Source organism: Stegodyphus dumicola, chromosome 5, assembly GCF_044657685.1.
Source record: "Stegodyphus dumicola isolate Sdum_Otavi_A_Nest chromosome 5, ASM4465768v1".
Lineage (NCBI taxonomy): Eukaryota > Metazoa > Arthropoda > Arachnida > Araneae > Eresidae > Stegodyphus > Stegodyphus dumicola.
In genome coordinates, this window is record NC_140772.1 from 59,756,795 (window position 1) to 59,778,031 (window position 21,237).

The 21,237-nt window shown below is 34.0% G+C and overlaps 1 long non-coding RNA gene across 1 annotated transcript; it reads left to right on the forward strand.

Annotated features, from left to right (window-relative positions):
• The first annotated feature begins 9,346 nt into the window (after window positions 1–9,346).
• On the forward strand, window positions 9,347–11,938 carry LOC146997117 (uncharacterized). Its single transcript, XR_015040996.1, has 2 exons — window positions 9,347–9,418; window positions 11,785–11,938. It is a non-coding gene; the product is annotated as an uncharacterized LOC146997117 (long non-coding RNA).
• The last annotated feature ends 9,299 nt before the right edge of the window (window positions 11,939–21,237 follow it).

Below are 21,237 nucleotides of genomic sequence, written 5' to 3' on the forward strand. Positions count from 1 at the left end.
TACTCTTCGGTATCGCAGTAGGCTTCCCTAACCACTAAACCGACTGGGCAGCTCTTTACGTATATTTAAGAACTAAGAATTCGTCACGGTAACTGACATTCATAAGATTTTATAAATTAAAATATCCTTCATTTCCAAATACATTTTAAAGAATTTAATTACATATTTAATTAGAGACAAATGCATGTTTTTAAACGAATATGCATAAATACTCATACATATTTAATATTTTTCAATTTCAGATTGTGAAAATCTTTATTTTCTCAGCTTTCACTATCTTTTCGAGTAAGTAATTTAGCGTAATTAAGCATATATCATAATTTTTATGAAAGGTATATGTATAATTGTAAACTGAATGAAAATTGCATGCATTATTTTTACTACACACTCAAAAAGCAAGTTATGCTTCATGTAACAACAGCATGTGTGCCGAATAAAATGGCCCCAATTCGTGGCTGAATGACTAACACCGTTGAATGTTGGAAGCTCTACCCGGGTTCATATCCCAGGCAAACGAACTGGCTGCGTCGTTGGATGTCATGGTTTTCCATATGAATGGTGCAAATATTAGCTAGATTTCCTTAGAAAGTCCGGGTCCACCAGCGGCCGATCTGTAAAGTCGCTAAACACTGGTAGTTCGGTCCGAGGTTCGAATCTCGAGAACGGGCTGGCTGTATGGGCGTTTTCGTGGATTTTCCCCATGTGCAACGTGTATAGGAGTCAGTTTTCCTTAGAACTTCCTCCACGAAGGCATCCCTTCCCTTAGGCAGATAGCCCTAGTGTGCTTTGCCATAATTAAATACGCAAACACCACCTTAGAAAGTCTTCCACAAATGCATCCATCCTCTTATGCAGTTAGCCTTCGCATGCTTCGGCATATTTAAAAAAACTTAACCTGACCTATTCACTGAATAGCAAACATTTTAGCATAGTACTTTTATTTTATATTTAGCAGCATAATATTTATATTTACATTTAGCCGTTAAGTTTTTTTGATTTTGCATATATTCACTCATTTACTTACTACAATATAGGTATGAACAGGATTTTCAAATTACACAGTAATGATGTTTAGTAGTATAAGTATTTGTAATATCTTATATTATATTGCTCAATAGTTTAAAAATTTGACATCTCCAACTCTAGACACCAAAAGACGTTCTGTATTTCTGGTAAAAGTCGCTTCCCTATTTTACTGTGACCAAATACTGATGAAACGGAAAGAATATTTCATTTACATGAATGTCAGAAATACAAAGACGTTTCGAAAATAGTATTTGTGATATATTGCGAACAAAAAAAAATGTGGATGATTTTTGATATAGTTTCAAAATGCCTGAAGAAAAACTACAACACATTAAGAAAGAAAATAATTTTTTGCGTAAAATTTAGTATTTTTAAAAATTTTAAATTATTGTTTTAAATCTTATGCTATTTGATTCTTGCGATATTAAAATTAAATATTTAAAACTAAAATATAAAAATATTTTAAAGACTAAAAGTGGGATTATAAAATTGTAAAAGTACAAAAGCACAATGATAAAACTCCGTAAAGCAATGTAAGTAGCTCATCCTACACTAAAATATTGGTTATACATCTTTCTCATTTATCTTTTCCGAACGTCCCATTGGAAGACTTATAAACTGTGCTTTACTGTATTTTCCCTTTTAAGATATGCAGTTTTCAAACGTATCGTAATCTGTGTTACAAAGTATTCTATCGAAAGAAATGTAATTCAAATAAATGAAATCAAATTCTCAAAAGTGTAATTTAATATACATTCTTAAAATACACAGTTTGAATGAATAACTAGAAAATTTTAAAATAATTATTTGAAGGAAATTTAGCCATGCAACTGAAACAAAATAAAAATTTAAAAGGAAAAAATTATCTAAAAATAACAGCTATGATTAAAATATTAAAAAATTAAAAAAATATTAAAAAATTGATTTGAAAGAATAAAGGATGCAATTTTTTTCCCCGCTCATGGGCAACGAAAGGGAAAGTGAAATGGACTATAAATTAAGAATAATAACTATAAATTAAGAATTTTGCCAAGGGAATTATTCTTGGTGAAAACTGAAAATGTGCGCACCATGATGCCCACCAGCGGCCGAGCGGTAAAGTCGCTAAGGGTTGGTAGTTCGAATCCTAGTGAACGGGCCAGCTGCATGGGCATTTTTGTGGTTTTCTCCATGTGTAACGTGGATATGAGTCAGTTTCCTTTTTCTCCAAGAAAGCATCCATTCTTTAAAGCAGATATTCCTTGTATGCTTTACCCTGCATCAAATAAGCCAAATCAAACCTTATTTCTTTCTCTCAACCATGCACCATGAGTACTATTATGGGACAGAATAAAAATTAGGTTACTCTCAGTATTTGATTAGTGATCAAGTATTTGAATTTCTCCCAAAATTTCTCATCAAATTTTACAAAATTTGGTATTTAGACATAATTTAGTCTCGAAATCGCTGAGAGTTTTAATGCATGTACGAGCGATTTTTTATACCTCGAATCCTTCAACCATAAGTCTGATATAAATCTTACGTGCATCAAGTTTATATTATCTGCAGCTAAAACTTCACAATCAAGAAATCTGAATATACTACTTTATGTAGACTACATTAGTAGATTTTTAATGCTCGGGAGAGAACATCGTAAAGCAAGAGATATTTTATGTCAGGATATTTTGCCGTAAGTCAGTGCATAGCTTAAATCATTGACAGTGGACTTCAAATAATGAAGATTATAAGCTCAAGTACATCTTACAAATGTTCAAACATCTAGAATTGGGGAATTTTTAGAAAAAATATATATTAATTACGTATCTGGGTTCTTCATAATATTATCAGATTCGAAATGACGTTTTAGCTGCAAATGAACAGAATTTTTTTTTTTTTTTTTTTTTTTTTTTTTTTTTTTTTTTGTTATTGTCCTCTGATTCTGTTTGTTAACCAGGTGAAAAGTTTAGGAACGGTACACTGTTTCCTTATTTTTACGACTTGGAAAATTTTGAAAGTGCAATAGAACTTTAGCACACTTTTTGCCAAATAAGTAAAGACTGACAACATAAAAGAGCTTCGGAAGACTTCGTTACAACGTTTTGTCCACATACAAAAATATGAGCTTTTTATTTCTTTGTCGCCCACCAGCGGCCGAGCGGTAAAGTCGCTAAGGGTTGGTAGTTCGAATCCTAGTGAGCGGGCCAGCTGCATGGGCATTTTTGTGGTTTTCTCCATGTGTAACGTGGATATGAGTCAGTTTCCTTTTTCTCCAAGAAAGCATCCATTCTTTAAAGCAGATATTCCTTGTATGCTTTACCCTGCATCAAATCAAACCTTATTTCTTTCTCTCAACCATGCACCATGAGTACTATTATGGGACAGAATAAAAATTAGGTTACTCTCAGTATTTGATTAGTGATCATTTGAATTCTTATATACATATGTTGAATGTTCATCGAAAGCTAGTTCAAAAAAGAAGAATCGAAATAGGTAGGAAGTTCTAGAAAGATTTTGATAGACATAATTAGAACTATTGTAGCATAAGGTAAAGACACCCCCCCCAAATGTTCAGCGACCTTTCATTCCTATTCTCCAAAGAACAATATGCTTATTCATGTACTCGAGTCAGTTTTTTATTTATTCGTTTATTCGATTAGAAAAAAAAAAAAACATGTGACTATTCATTTACAACTATCTGCTCAAAATCCTACCTTGGGTCTTATTAAAAGCCCTTGGCTATCTTTATACTTGACCTGTCCTATCTTTATACTGATACTGTCGGGCGAATTGCATTTCAATAATAACTCAATTTCTGAGTCTAAAGTCGTTTGCAACCTCCTGGCTGGGATATTGGTTATGCTCATGGTGGGAAGAATATGGGAAGCCAACATGAGTCGTTTTTGCTGCACTAGAGAGATAATTGTCTCGAGTCTTTGATATGCGTACAAAGTGCACAAAAATGTAGACATTTACGTCTCATTAAATGTTTTTACATTTTTAATATTATGACTTAATTTAGGCCTTAGTGTCATTAGGTGTTTATTGGAGCAGGAAAGATGGTAAATTAGCAGTGATGAGTTCCTTGAAGGGACTCGAGCTCCCGACATTCCGACATTACTAGACGGACGTGCTTTTCATCACGAAGGCACGCGGCAAGGTGAAGAAACATCTTAAATTCTCCTCACTTGAACAAGGTAGGTCGGAACCGAACCGTCAACTCTGGTGGTGACGAATTATCGTCCCCCACCTTCTAGTTTGGGTCCTACTTGTAGAATTTTCTAGAATTTCTGAGACAAGAAACATGATAAATCCGCTATTGACAGCCGCATGTGTTTTCGAGTTACACTTTCGAGTTGCCTCGGCTACTAGGCCCTAATCCGTATCCAAAACACTTACGATTAAAATAACGAAATAGATTGCTGCAAAATTAATTAATTAGGTACAAAAGTCCTTTACGATGAAATAAGTAATCAATACCGAAGACGTGTGCATAATTCGCATTCAGATAAATTACAATATGTGTAATAACCAGATAGTGGCACAAATTTTAGAAAAATATATAATATCTTTGGAAATTAGGAACAGGATTTACAAAACAAAGAATATGCTTTTGATGCAAGCATGTGATTTGGTTTAACATGGCCATGGGCTTTTTGATGTTATCTACGCCGTTGAAAATGTAAGTACGAATTCTAAGTGCAGCGTTACTAACCTTCCCCTAGCGTTTATGTAAAGCTTTTACCATATGGTAACAATTAAAGCTTAACTGGAGAAATTTCAGATCTGCATGTACTCTGTTATTGCGAAATATCAGGAGAAGACTGTAATTTGTAAAAAAAACACAGTTCTGAGTAGAAAATTCGTTAAAATTTTTACAAAATATGAAACAAGTAATAAAACAAATTCAAAATTTGGGCTTCCAGATGCCCATATTCGAGTGGATTACTACGTTATTTAAAATTGGATGGCTGTAGCTACAGTTGTTTTTACACAATGAGAGAAATATGCATATATTCATGCAGATTCTCCATTATTTAATTCCTTTAAATGTAATGCGGAAATTAACATTTGGTGGCAACTATTTGAAACGTATTACTCAGTTTATAGTGATTCAACGCAAAATGCCGTTTCGAGACTAATTCCCCATTCGGGAATAACGTCCTCTTTGGGCAAATAAATAAATACTAAACAAGAAGACGATAACAAGTAGTTTATTGTCTGTAGACAGAATGCTCTTTCGAGTAGTTAATGGGTGCTTTATGTACTCGAAACTTTTGCATAATAGATGTAATGTGTGCAGTTACGACAGAATATTAGTGAAGATCAAGGCCAGAGTATTCTCTTAAAACATGAGGTTTTTTTTTTTTTTTTAATTTTCTTCTTCTTTGGGAAGGAAATAACCATAGTTTTTTTCAACGTTGATTTGAATTTTCTATTTACCTAGCGAGTTCTCCAATTCCTGACGTAGTTTTGTAAGTGTTGGACGACTGCACTGAGCAATGCACTTAGAGTAAGGCTGGCTGTGTCATCCGTGTACATTGTATGTGCAGTGTTCTGTGTGCATGGAATGGCATTCACGAAAATCTTGAAGAGCCGCCCAGACGGTATAGTGGTTAGGGAAGCGTGACTGCGATACCGAAGGGCTTGGATTCGAATCCCGGAGAAGGCATGGTTTTAACTGTCTGTCCCTTCATAGGAGGCGATGGTGGCCCACCTATTAGGTGCCTCCATAATAAAGAGAATACCACATCTGGCCTTATATAGATTAATGGACTGTGTTACACTGCAACTGTTCACAATCAGCCATTGGAAAAAAAATCTTGAAGAGCATGAGCCCAAATAAAGACCTTTGTGGTACACCGATATAACTCGGTGAGTTGAATATGTCCCAGAGATATCAACGACTCTACCTGCTAGGTGGGATTTACTGATATTTGCAATGTAATCTGGGAAGCCCAAACTGTGTATTTTGCAAGGAGGTTAGAATAGAAGGAGGGAGGGTTCGCAGTTTCCACCACTATCGGGGAATGAAACTCCGCCGAACAAGCGGCGTCCATGTTTGTGACTTCAAAACATTGCATTACGGCAGTGACATGTACGTGTTTCTAAGCTGTTCCGTGCATTTATTTTCCAGTAAAAATATGTTAAATTTATAATGAAATCCCTCGCTATTGTTAAATTTTTGTTTTAAAGTAATAAAGATGATATCCATAATTTACTATGTACAGCAAATTATTAAGAAATAGTTCGAAATCTAAATCCATGCGCATAACATTAAAGCCTTTAAAAAATGATGTTTCTGCATATTTCACGGATTTGCTTAGGTTAGAAAATAAATCTTAATGAAATAAAACAGATTTATGTGAATGCATTGATTTCAGTTTATGCGCATTTCATATTTATTAATCTCAAAGAAACTGCCTTTAATTAAGTTGAATTACAGAAATACACCTATTTTTGGTTTTGGTTTGGTTATTTATTTAAGTTTTTGGATACATCTTTCCACATGTTCAATTGTGTAAATATTTTACTTAATTTTATCACTATACTGCCCAGAACTTTGTAAGTTTACGCACAAAATTTTTAACAACAGAACAGTTTATCTTAACTTAAAAAATGATAATAATTAATATATAAAGAAGATAATTGCTTTATTTAACACCTTTAAAATTAATAAAAATAGTAACAATTGATTTCTTGGTGCTACTTTGGTAGACGGTTGCACGGATTTTGGCGAGTTTTTGGCAATTTTTCTTTTGGCGAGTAATACGACTTATGGTAAACCCATTGCTGGATAAGTTATTTATGGTAACCGATACTTTGTTGACATTTTATTTAAAAAATAATGCGTGTTATTATGCATAAATTCCGTGTTTTAAATAGTATTTATGGCTTCTAAATATTAAAAATCAATTTAATTTTGCATTTTTATTTGAAATAAAAATTTTATTCTTTATCATATTTTATGAAATTTTATGCTGTGGATGATGTAATCAGTGACGTCACCTTACTTTAAAAGTAATTGGTCTTAATATCTATAAATTTAATCTAATGTTTTAAACATTATTTATGGCTGTTAAATATTAAAATACAATTTAGATTTGCATTTCTTTTTAAAATGATTTTATTATGTATGATTATTTAAATAATTTTAATTCTAGGTGTGATGTAATCAGCTCTCTGATTGGTTTTGGAATATTTTTGCATTAATGAGCTGTAATCAGCTCCCTGATAGGTTGCTGAAAATTTGTGCATTACCGCGCCATTTTAAAATTTAATTCATATCTTCGAATTCCTTCAAAAATGTCTCCTTCAAAGATGAATGTTGTTTTTGATAAGTACCAAGAATTTTTGGTTTCGGAATCAAAAATTGTCCTTTGAGACCTTATTTTCGCCAGCCTGGCTTTCCTAATCAAAGATTTATTTATAAATTCTTACGAGGGTCAGAGGAAATTTATTTTAAATTTTTGGAGGAAACGTCGCTAATTGTTTCTTCAATGAAGTGCGAAAATGTAGATCACAGATGAAGACCGTTAGAAGAGCCGATTCTGAGACGGCCGTATATGATATTGTGGTCATGTTGGAAGAAATAACCGCTGTAACGGTAAGAAAATTATCAGACATTCCTCCTTTTTTACCGACAATAAACTAATTGCTGTCATTTTAGCTCTAGTGTACGAAGCGTTCTTATTTACTTATTTTAAAGTATTTAATTTAAGTAATATTTTAATTCTTTTAAACGTTGGTATGATGGTTTTTAATTCGATATTCAATTTACGTAATATTTTAATCCAATTAAACGTTGGCGCAATGTTTTTATAGTGGTATTTTTATTCTATTTCTATGCTATATGAAAGTAATAATTTAACCTTTCTTAAATATTTTATACTCGTAGTAAATGTATTTATTCTATATAATATACATATATATATATTATATTCTATATAACGTACTTTAAAGTATTTAAATTCAATAATATTCTAATTCTTTTAAATGTTGGATGATGTTTTTTATTTCGATATTCAATTTCAGTAATATTTTAATCTAATTAAACGTTGGCACAATGTTTTTATAGCGGTGTTTTTATTCTCTTCTTTGCTATATGAAAGTAATAATAACCTTACTTTAGTATTTTATACTCATAGTAAATGTATTTATTTACACTTGCCTGCCATCTTAAAAAACGACATTTTCAACAAAAAAATTAATCCATTATTTCTAACGATATTTTTTTTTTTTTTTTTTTAAGTTTCGATTACTTTACTATGCGGAAAAACAGCGTTTTTCAAGATGGCTGACGTTTGTAGAAATCGCGCCAACAATTGCGCCAACGTAAATCGCGAAAATCCGTGCAACCGTCTACCAAAGTAGCACCGATTTCTTACTTTTCATGAAAGTTATAAAACGAATTAACTAAAACGTTCAAATTATACAATTTAAATCCTACCATATAGCATTGTATCTTAAGGAACGAAGATACCAGCTATAATAAAATGTATTTAATATATTTTGATCATAGTTATATTAAATAACCTATTTTAAGTCCTTTTTTTTCACATCTGGAAAGAAAACCACATGACATTGTGATATTTTTTGACATAGTTGTCGTATTACATAAAAAAAGAAAATTAATACTTATGTGTGAAAAATAATGCCCGGAATTTTTTTCGAGAATCTATTTGTGCATCCATATGCAATACAAGCTGACATGCTTCAAAAAGAAAAGAAAAAAATGTTGCAATGACAGACTTCCTTGCACAAGTCACGGTGATAACAGGAAGATGGCCGCCAAGCTTCACCGTTTGAGTTGAACCTTCCCTCCTTCTATTCTAACCTCCTTGGTATTTTGTATATGAGTGCTTCCAAATAAACGCTGTAAAAAAAACCTTGCTACATCAAGAAAAACGCAACATGAGACGTTCTTGGTTTAGGTCTCTTCGCAAATCAGTTGCACTACTCTATATAACTGATTTGATGCTTCCGAAAGCCAAACTGATGTGGAATGATTATGTTGCTGGCGTCGAGATACTTGTAAATCCTGGTAAGAATTGTGGCTTTCATGGTTTTTCTAATGCAAGGTAGTAAGCTTATGGATCTGTACACCGGTGTAGAATCTGGCTTGTGAATTTTACAGATAACTGAGTCCCTGATACCGGAAGTTTACCGAAAAATGTGTACTTTTTCCCATGATGCCTTTCGAAATCGCTGATGCAATGTAAGGTTACCAGAATAAATTTTAGAGCCAAGTGCATTGTTCAAAAGTAGCCAACCTTTTGTTCAATCTGTCTTTGTTCGTAGTCGTATTATTAATATTAGGTCGTTCGCGTCGTGAATACGAATCGGAAGTTTACCACAAAGTTGACCCTTTTAAAATAGAAAAATTAAAAGTTAAGATGTATAGAAAGGCCAATAGGTTCGTAGGCATAATTATTCCTATTATGTAAAAGAGCTGCTTTGAGGAAAACTGAGAGAAAAAAAATTTTAAATTGATGATGCTTAGTGAATTGAAACTAGTGCCATATTTATTCTCATTATTCAAAACTGCTTTAGGAAAGATTTTAAATGAAGTATGCTATAAAATTAAATATGTTATTAATCTGTTGCTTTAATAGTTCATTAATACTCTTAATTCAGTTTTGTTCATCAGGCTTTTGTAATATTTAAATTAAACTGTATATTTTTATTAAACCAAATAAATATATATTAATATCTTAAAACTGTTAAAAAATAAACTTAAAAAAGTTACAATAACATTTTTTTTTTTTAATATCATTTGTTAATTTGTTGTCCCAAGTAAAACTGAGAATGACTAAGAACTTTAAAATGTTCTGGTTATAAACCCATTTTATACCGTAAATCAAAATATTGTATTAAGAAAATACAAAATTTGAGAACAACCTTTAACAGAAAATTTAAATAAAACTCTACTTTTGAACATTGCTGTCTAAAAAAAATTTTTTTTTTTTGGGCTCCTGTGTCAGATTCCCAAAAAATTAATAGTTTTTAAAATCTCTGCCGATTTATGCATTGTCATAAGAGTTATCATAAAGTCATGCATACAGTCATGCATAATTTTGCATAACATCTGTATATATGCACAGAATAAACGACTTCTTTTCCAAAAGGAATTTTTTCAATGATTTCTGTACATACATATGTATTTATCTCACATAACTAAAAAAGATTAGCCGTAGAATGTTTATTGTATATGGGACTGCTATAGTTGTGCATCTCTCTTTTTATTGTAATTGCCAGAACCAAATGTGTATATATACACACACACACCTTTACCTAGCCTTAATTTTCACAATCATTGGCCCTAGTCTATACTCCCAATTATCATTGAAATGCTTTAAATGATGAAAATAGTTGTGTTTTATCAATGTAAAACTTTTTTTTAAAATTATTTTGACAAATAACGAAATCTATTTTAATGCGATCTCCAGCTTCCTTATGTCTGCAAAAATATCTGGGACATTTTTATACTCATTATAAAAAATGAAATTATGAGAAGTTTGACTCCCATGTGACAAAGACTGAGTAGTGTTTTAAATTTCAAAATCTGCAGTTTTTGTATAATTTAATAAGTAATGTGATGTGCACATCAGATTTTGCATATGTATTTTAGAATTTTATATTCTTTAATTTACGTCTAGTAATAATGTATTAGATTGAATTAAATTTTATAATATATGTTTCTGGTGTTATTTTTATTTTAATGTCTGAATTTGTGTTGAGTCAGAATACATACGTGTGAGCATCTCAGTTAAAGGATGAAAATATGACTTTTTAAGTAAATTCAAAATAGTTCCATTCAAATAATTTTGAAACTGATAAAAAGCTTTCAGAGATTTGTAAAATAATAATAATTTGTAATTGTCTCCCGAATCCTTCTCTTGTAAACATTGTATGGTAAAAAAATCTGAAAATATTAGTATATATGATGTTTGAATATATTCAAATCAAATAGATATTTATTGAAATTGTTTTGTTCTAAAGAGTTTATGTTCATAATGTATATTTTAGCATCTATAATCAGAATTACCTAAATCAAACTTATGTTTGTTTGTCCCTTCATAATAACTGATGGGCAACAAAAATAAGCTTGTTTTAGTACCTGACAGATTGAAGGAAAACCAGCACCTGTATATCTAAGTGGGTAGGTATTGCTGGGCCTTGCTAAGTACTAAGCTTCCACCAAAATGGAATTTTGAAGAAGAATGCTCTGAATGTGGTCAGAAAGTTTCCTACCACCAACCTCTCAAGGATTTCGCCTCACCTTCTGCTTTTAATGCTCCTTGCTAAACAACCATTACACACTTACATTACAACATCCATGCCTTCTTTGGGATTTGAACTCGAACCTTTTGGTATGGTAGGCAGCGTCATTAAGTACTATCCTGTCTGGGTGCTACAGCATAGTGTTGCTATAATGGAAGATGTCTTGTTCTGTGAAGACATGAAAACAATCACAAAAGAAAAAGATGCCTTTCTGCATGTGAAGGAATTCTTTGTGAAGTATGCTCTTTTGTCAATCAAAACAAAATTCAGAAATCGCTTGGATGCTCAAGCAGATATGCGAATTGCTATTAACAATAAAGTGCCACAATTTGAAAAAAAATATCCAATACAGAGGAATAGAAATAGTTATTAATTATTGTTTTGAAAAATTTATGCAAATATTAAATTTTGTAATATTTGTTTTAGTTCCATGTTTTATTTTTGTTTATTATTAAAATTTGATTACATAACTGTTTTCTTTTTCCTCACCCTCTTTAGAAACTTTGTTAGGGGCTGCAAGAATATAATTTTTTAGAACTGCTAGACATGGAAAAGTTTTGGAACCTGTGTCTTAGAAGATGATATTGTGAAGTTCAGTTTTGAACTAATAAAGAATACTGTATATGTACATATAAAAAAAATCTAATATCTATGTGAATATGTTTCAAACCTGTTTCTGAATATATATATATTTATTTATATTTACATAATACACTTAAAAAAAAGGGAAAATAACTAAAGTTTTCATTTAATAAACTAAATATACATGCAGGAGTAGTGTTTGACCTACTCCACTCTCATGTAGACATTACTCATGCAGGAGTAGTGTTTGAGCCCAATACTGGCATATGTATATATATATAGGAGTGAAATCATTAAGCAACTGGGAAACAAAATAATTTTGCCCTTTACAACATTAAATTTTTTCCATACATCTAAAGCATTCTTAGTTACATTGCTGTCATAAAATCTGGTCTAAATTTTTGTGAAATGTAAGTTAGTACATTGCTTATACCACTTGTCCATCAAAGTTCTTATGCAATCATTGGTTGTATGCATATATTGGAGTTTAAAAAATGATTTAAAAAAAACATGTAACTTCAAGTTGCATAAGTCAGGTATAACTCTACTTGATATGGGATTAAGACCAGGAAATTAGCTAGATGCTTTTAAACATGGACTGTTTATTGTATGACATTCTAACTCGATGAAAAGGAGATTATCATTTGCTTATATTATACATTATACATATCAATAAGTGTGGTGTTAACTTATTCTGAGTCTTTACATGCGGAAAGATCTTGAATATTCATAATAGTGCAACTTTATACCTGTTACTTGTGGTGTTTATGTTGCAGCAGTATAGGTAATTATTTCTTAGATTCGATACATAAAACCCGAAAAGACAGATTCCTGTGGTTTACACCTTTTGTTTGCTTTCTATCATCCACATCAGAGCACTTTTGGACTGACAGGTTTCAAGTGTCCTTAATGTACTTAAGCATAACAGTAAAAAAATAGCTTATTTGAAGTTCGAATCTTGGCACAAGTGAGTCGGTTCTTCTGAACCATATTGATCAAGTTGCTGCATAGCAATGAATTATCTAGCATTAATATTTCAGAAAATACAAACAGTTCATTGTTTCTGGTAAAAAAAAGGGGATGCAATGTCACAAAATAAGTGAAATGTAATCACAGAAAAACGCAATGAAGTTCATTCACTATAACATAAATCAACAGTGCTATGTATTAAATCGATGAAGAATTAGCAATTTAAAAAAGACTGGAAGAAAAATAATAGATCGAATAAGAAGCAGACTATATTACTTAAAATGAATGACTCGTAAAATTTCTGGGCTGGCGTAAACATTCAGGAAATGTAGTGTTAGAAGAATTAATATGCAATTTGAGAATACAGTCAATGCGTGGGAAGGTGCAGAAAGAACGTCTATGCATACAACGTCGAATATATAATCTTTGTCTGATCAGTTGACTTATGCGAAAACCGGTTCTTTGGAGAAATCAAACGAGAAACAGTGCTTCAAACGAAACATTTTCGTTTAAGTATAAAATTATCGCTTCAAACGAAACATTTTCGTTTAAGTATAAAATTATCTCGCTAGCTAGGCGAGACGCAGTTTTCAACGAAACATGTTTCAGTTAGGAACACTTCAGTAGTACACTGTTGGCCATTAAAATAGCAACACTGTGAAGAAAAGCAAATACAAAAAAGATATTTATTGCAAAAAGATATGTATGGCATACGACGTGCAGTCTCCTCGCTGCCTCCAGACACATATACGGCCATCAGAATATCACACGCTGAACAGGGACATGTCTGAAAAGACAACATTGTGACATTCTTTTATCCAGCTTTGTCGTTTGGTGCACCAGAATCACTGTCTCTCTCTCTATGCTGCATTTTCAAGGGAAGCCAAAGTAGCAGTCATCGTGTTGATAGTTCACTCCGCTGCAGGGCTTAAATTTTAAAATTATAAGTGCCGGAGCCCTATGGAAGACCGCCAGCAAAGAGCAATAAAAGTAAATAAATAAATTAAATGACTATTAAACTCATTAATAATTTTAAAATTAAACAGTTAATTATAATCAAATTAATTAATAGCTATTTAATTAAAGTTTATAGATTTTATTCAATTAACAATTATTATATAATTCATTATAATTTAATTGATAATTATTAGATAATTAATTATTATTTATTGAAATAATTAAAACTAAAATAATTGTAAAGTGACAAATTAAAATGTCATAAGCGATTTTTAATATAATTTTATTGCTAAAAATAAAATTTTCGAGTTAAAATTTCTACGGAAATTGTTATTCAGTTACATAAAAGAATTGCCGCAGCCTTCTTATTTAGGGCTCCGGTGCACTCCGGCTAGAATTGTAATTTATCTTGAAAACTGAGAAGTACCAGAGCTGGGCTCCGGTGCAATTTAAGCACTGCTCTGCTGCAAATGTCGAAGCACCGTACGAGCGGATACTCGGCGTACTGCAAACATACCCATTTCCTAACTAATGGTTCGTTATGTGTTTGCGCGGTTTTTTTTTTTTTTTTCAAGGCTAACCTCACAATATGTCTGTCCTCTCGAGCGTTAGTCAGGAGACGGCGTTGAGATCCTGCATGCCGTTCAGTATGACCCTCAGCAACCCATTGATTATATATTCACATGACAGTGATTGGATGTCGAGCAGTGCGACGGGCGATATCGCGGAACGATAATCCACACTCTCTATGGGAAACAATCCTGCCTCTACCATATTCCGACTCTTGCTGGTAAGAATTTCGTCTTAATATTTGAGGCATAACACGATATTCTGAGAAAACTCTGGCCGTACAAAGCGCGTTCCGAATGAGAAATCCACTATGCAACTTTTTTTATGCAATACATCAGATGTCTTTTCTCCCTCCTTGCATGCGCTTAAATTCTAATCCATTTGCATACCAAATCTCTTCTTCCTTTCACGTGCTTTTACCGTTCGTCGCATCATTCCTTCCTGGTGTTGAAATTTTAATGGCCAGCAGTGTAGGTGAGGACAGGCTCATTTCCCGAAAAAACAGTGTGCTTATATAAGCCTTCTCTTGTCTTACTTAAAACTGCCTGAGCAAGATTTATTCAGTTAAGCATATCGACTAACGTGTCAACGTTCTATAACTTTGACTACTTACTTCACAGTTTTGTTTGCATTAGCTAATAAGAATGTATCCGAATACTCAATATAATCCAAATGAATAAATTCGACAGTGACTGCATTACCACTTTCATGGGAACGGACTGATCTTACTGATGCATCGTCTAACCTGAGAACCAGAATTCTGACAAGAGTGTAATACAGTTAGAACTGTATTGTTACTAAGTATTACAATAAGGCATTCAGAATCACCAAAAGGACAGACGCAGAGCTAGAATGGCAGTTTCTGGGAAGGATCGTGGGATAGCAAGAGTTACTGCAAATTAGTTGAAAGCTTCTACCATTCAGCATCACTTACCTACATACTCTAGACGTGTAGTTTTAAAAAACAGTGTTGTAAGGAAAGGTGGTTTGAATTTTCGGCGTCTGTTGCAATATCCATAACTCCTAGGCATGGAGAGCAGAACAGAACACTGGAGACGAGCTCCTGCCCTGGATTAACTTTCAGAAAAAATCCTCAGATCTGCAGGAGACCATTCAGGCGGACGTAACTCACGCGGTCTCCTACGGACTTTATATATATAACATTTGACGAAAGATAACGCTCAGTCAATAAAAGTTCCAGCTGGGTACCAGTCCTGTTTCAATGATCATATTTGATGTGTTGTTCCATCTACTAAGTGCACCAGAGGACCGAAGAGCCAATGACCCAATGAAAACGCCTCATTTCTAATCATGTTGCGACCTACAGTCAATAGGCAGACAAGACAGTGCCATATGGTCCCTGCAGGTTCTAAATGGTGCCATATGGTCCCTGCAGGTCCTGAATGATGCCATATGGTCCTGAATGATGCCATATGGTCCTGAAACATTCTCTGAATGAACGTAGGTTCTAGTCCTGTAAAGACTGATTATACGTGGCCGAAACTGCTTATGTATAGATCTTAGACAGTAGCTTCCCGATTTTCCGACGTAGATCCCCGGAGAGGGGGCATTGAGAGCAACGTTTATTCTGGTGTTGCGGCTGATAATTTTCGAATGTATCGGGTTAGAACTGGATCATGTTCTGCGATGAATTATGATTTTCGTTAGCTTGGGATTCATACGTGAAAGAAGATTGGCTTACCTTAATTCAGCATAGAAGTCCCAGTGAGCTGTGTACCCTTTGTCAACGTAAAACAACCATACCTCTGTATATACTGGCATTATTATCTAGGCAGCCAAATTCTATAATAACCAAATTTGTACTGATCTTTCGCAGCACTTTAAGAGCCCAATGATTTATGGACAAGATCCTGCCAACTTCTGTATTGCCAAAACTATGGCATTTGTCAGCGATAATCCTTGAGCAAGATAATAGCCAGCTGCATGCGGCCAACGCCTCCAAGGAATGTCTGTTTAATATTACAACGTCCCTTTTGCTTGCCAGATCTTCAGTTTTTTTCCCAAAAGTGATATGCATGAGGCGTGTTAGGACGACAGTTACAACCATTTGACAACGCGCATAAACCTGATCAACAATTAAAAACTCTTGTCATCAAGTTTCGAAATTATGTTTCAATTTTGTTTCTGAAAGTGCTGATAGGATTGAAACCAAAGAATTGAGTTGGCACTATTTATGTTCGGAAATATGCTCTTCAGCCAATATGAGATCAATTATGCACGGTGATTATCGTTCTCTTGAAAGTTAACATTAGCATCTGGTGGAATAGCATCAATGAAGGAGTGTACGCAGGGCCAATGGTAGGTTCTTTGCCCCACTGTGCAGTCTTTGCTGTCTTAACTTCTGCCGCCCAGTGCCTCCCTAAATTCTAAAACATTTGTCTTCCCTAAGTGCTACCGCCCGGTACGGCTGCACAGGCTCCGAACCTGGTCCTGAGTGAATGTGATCGGCAGCGATATTGTGGTAAGCTGTAGTGCTAATAGCTGTTTTCTGAGAGCATAATTTCATTGCCGTCAGTGAATAGTTGTCTCTTTTACGGTTGTCTTTTTTTCAATCGTCAGGAGTTCACTTTTAGGGATCTTGGGCCATGTTTATCAGTCCCTCTCCGTGGGTCCTTCGTCGACGTAGGGAAGAGACGGCAATGCATGAGTTGGCTGCTCTACTTATGCGAGTTAATCGGACCTGACCTCGCCCACGCTGCTCACTTATTCTGCGCATACGTTGGGAGTGGAATATGGAGAAAATTAGCGGCCTTCACAGAACTATAAGCACCGTTCTGTTCAGTGCGCGCTCAGGTGCGGTAGGGATTCGTAATGATACTACCAAGGTCTGACTCAGGCTGAGTGATCGCTAAATAGTTTTTAGACACCCTTTGGTGTCACAGCATTCAATGCTGTATGGCTTATTGCCGGGTCGGAACTATTTTAATCTTTATGGCATGGTAGGCCGCCAGATTCGGGCAGAACAAAATATCGCAGATCTGTAGCGACAACTGATGAATGCTTGGCAGAATGTGTCGCAGGATGACATTAGGAACCTCTACCATTCCTTGCCTCGACGAATTAAAGCATGCATTGCCGCCAGAGGCGGTTCGACCAACTACTAACTTGAACACTCAATGGGTGATTGTGAGCCATGAACAGGTACTATAACTTTGACCTTTTAATCAGTTTATTACCTGTGTATGAGTTATACATATATTTAATTTCATCAAAAACAACCACTTCCTTCATGGTGCTTGGATTTTTTGCAAAAGAGTGTAGTTTGTGTTCCGAAGTATGCTCTTCAATCAATTTGAGACCAATTATGCATGGTGACTAAGCGTAGACTCATAGGCTTCCATCGTATTTTCATTTCTGTATTCTCATTCCTCTTGCATGTTTCATGATGATCATATAATTTTTCTAAATGCACACAGCTGATGGTTAAAGTACTCTGCTTTTGGGCGTTAAAATTGCTACACTTCCATATATGGATACGTCCATCATGATGGCTGACGCAGAACCGAGTTTCATCATGATGTTGAAGCAGAACCTCTACAAAGAGGATGTGGTGGTACTCTTGTGTCCAATATCGTCGTTCGTCAATCTACTGGTACGTACGCCTGTCTCTGCTGCGTCATCAATTGAAAACCGCAATAACGGTCGCAGTCCTAACAGTTCGTGGTGCTGCAGACGTCATAGCGCGGTCTGTGCAGACACTCGTAGTCCTGAACATGAGGAGCCAAATTCCTGACTCAGGGCACGTGAAGTCATTGTACAATCCCGCAAAAGCCGAGACGAAATGGCTGTCCTCTAGGCGCTAGTGGACCGATAAACCCTCCAATCCTGGAGCAGTCGATTTCTCACAGGTGCTGGTAGGAGTTTTTCGTTTATAATAGTATGTAGGCGTAATACTCAAACGACCGATGTTCAGTTGTGATTTCTAAATGAAAATCGCGGTGTGACTTTACAATTATACACAATACATATGTTATTCATACCTGCTTTGTGTGCATGCGCTAGAATGCTCATCATTAACTATTTGCACATCCCACCATGTAGTACTTTAGGCAAATTTGACATTTGTTGCATGCCGCAGTCATGGTATAGCAAGTTTAGCAGCTAGCAGTATAATACCAATTTCAAGGAAGAAAGCAAAGTATGACAGTAGGGACTCAAATAGGTGGGAAATATAGTCCTCAAATATGTACTTTGTAGGTTATGTAATCATCAGATCCTGACTAAGGCAAGGGCATACGGGGCAGTTGCCCCAGGCCCCCACATCACAGAAGGGCCCTTAATCGACTAGAAAGTTTATTACTATAAAAATTTAAATATATCTAAAAAGTTCGCATGTTTGAAGCAGTAAAGCATAGGAGGGTCCCAAAAAACTTTTTGGTAAAGTCCCCATTTAGGCTAAGTTGGGCACTGGCAATCATGCTTCTTATATCATTGCTTCTCATTTTAGTTTGACAACAGCTTGGATTTTTTTCTGAAGTCACATACGGCACATTATATAAGTATTAGGACCAAGCAAAGGAAACAGTGTGATTTAATTAATGCCAAGGTAATCAAGAGTTACATAGCACTAATAATTTATTATTAAAATTTAGAGGTACCAAAAGATATAGCATTGATCAAGAAACCAAGCTGCAGTGTTCTCATATGCTAGCATCCTTAAACCAAGAATTGTGTACTTTCCTAATAAATAATGCTGTATGATACATGATATCTCTAAATATTTATTACAAATATTATTGTTATGTGTAAAAAATTTGAATATTGACAAAACACTGCCTCTGAAGAACTTAAATTACATATCACGGTAGATTTTGTTTCAATTAACTTAAAGCAAAGTGTGTAAGGAACATCTGCTAAGAGAACGGATGCTTTTCTGGACGATTTTTGAGATACAGACTTGTATTCATGTTACAATATTTCATTTGCTTGTCAGGACGAAAAGGGGAAGTTCGTTTTTTACCGAAGACTTCTACATATTTGTTAACATTCCAGGTTTCAATTGATTAGAATCTCCCGAGAAGTTAGAACAACTTCTATGAATTTAGGATAAATAGGAAAAAGTAGGGGGAAAAATAAACTTACTCAAAATTCTGAATTTTGAGTAAATTGAAAATTTGATTGAAATTTTGATTACAGCACCCAAGGAAATTTGACTTATTAAGAAAAGTTAGTATCCATTTTTGATAAAACTTTTAAGGTATTTCTCCGACTTTCTTGGCATGCCTTCATGATGTAATGGTCTACACACTGGGCGCGTATTCCAGAGGTCCGTTGTTGGATTCCCGGCGAGAGCATTGCTCATTTTTCATCTTTTCTGCTTCCAAAAAAATACATAATTTCTCTAAAGTGGCACTCAAACTAAAAGAGTGGTAGATGATGATTCTCCACACCCAGGATTTGGCGAGTGGGTCCCATAAAACCTCAGTCACCTTTTAAAAGGGGAAGTGTATAAGGTAATTCTCCCAGCTTCTTAGCATGCTTTCGTAGTGAAGTGGTCAGCACGCTGGGCGCGTATTCCAGAGGTCCGTGGTTCGATTCCCTGTGAAGGCGTCGCTAATTTTTTACTTCTACTGCATTAAAAAAAAAAAAAAAAAAAAAAAGAAGAAGAAGAAGAAGAAAGAAACAATATCTCTATAGTGCCGCCTGAACTAAAAATGATGGTTGATGACGATTCTCCACCACTAGAGTTTGGTGATTAATCAACAGTGCCCTTTAAAAGGGGGAGTATATAACATATTTCTCCCACCTTCTTAGCGTGCCTTCGTGGTGTATTGGTCTGCATGCTTGGCGGGTCTTCGAGAGGTCCGTGGTTCGATTCCCGGAGAGGGCATTGCTCATTTTTCATGTCTCTTGTTTTAAAATAACTTAATGCCTCTACAAATTCATCAGGGAAAGAGGAATTTAAATTATCACAAATTTTGAATTATCAAAGTTATGTTTGATTTATGAAGAAAAGTTAGTATACATTTTTAAAACAACTCATCAGGGAAAGAGATATCTAAATTTAAATTATCACAAATTTTGAATTAACAAAGTTCTATTGTCTTTTCAAACTATTAGATATTAGAAATAGTATTAGTAAGTCTGAATACTATTATCAGAAGCTCTATGCTAACAGGAATAATTTTTTAATGCCATAACTTCATATCAGTGAAATCTCCCATCTGTTAGGTACAATTTTATCTTTATTTCCAACATTAGCAATGAGATTCATTACATTAAAAACAAGAATTTTTATTTTAAAAAAAGTTAAAAATTTCCATAATTTTTAAATATTAAATCTGAGAACTTTTTTATGAGATCATGCATTGACAAATTATGTATGAATAAAAAATTCAGGATGTTTATTTCATTAACACATCATGATGTTAAGTTTTTTTTCCCCCTTGAGAAAGTAAATAAAAATTCCATATTAAACATTTCTGAAATGTGAAAAAAATTTAATAATATATACTATTGGATTAAAATTATAAATTTTTATTAAACATATTTCTGAAAATCTTTTAAGCATCATGCATATAGTTTATGTGAGAGAGCAGAAGCAAATAATGAGTAATGAAATAGCAATAACTAAATATCTACACAGTGAAATCTCTGCAAGAAGGGCATCCATGGCTCTTATCTTTCATGGAATCCATCATCTTATAGAGATATTTAAAAACGAATTCTGTGAAGTTTGATTTATGATCTCAGAAACATTACTCATTTTCAGGAAGTGGTTGCCCCAATGATTTCACTGTAACTGCTAAAAATGATCAATAATTATAAATAAGTAAGCAGTAAAATCAAAACTTCTGCCCATTTCACAAACCACTGCATTTAATAATTGTTATTGACAACTTATGTTAGCAC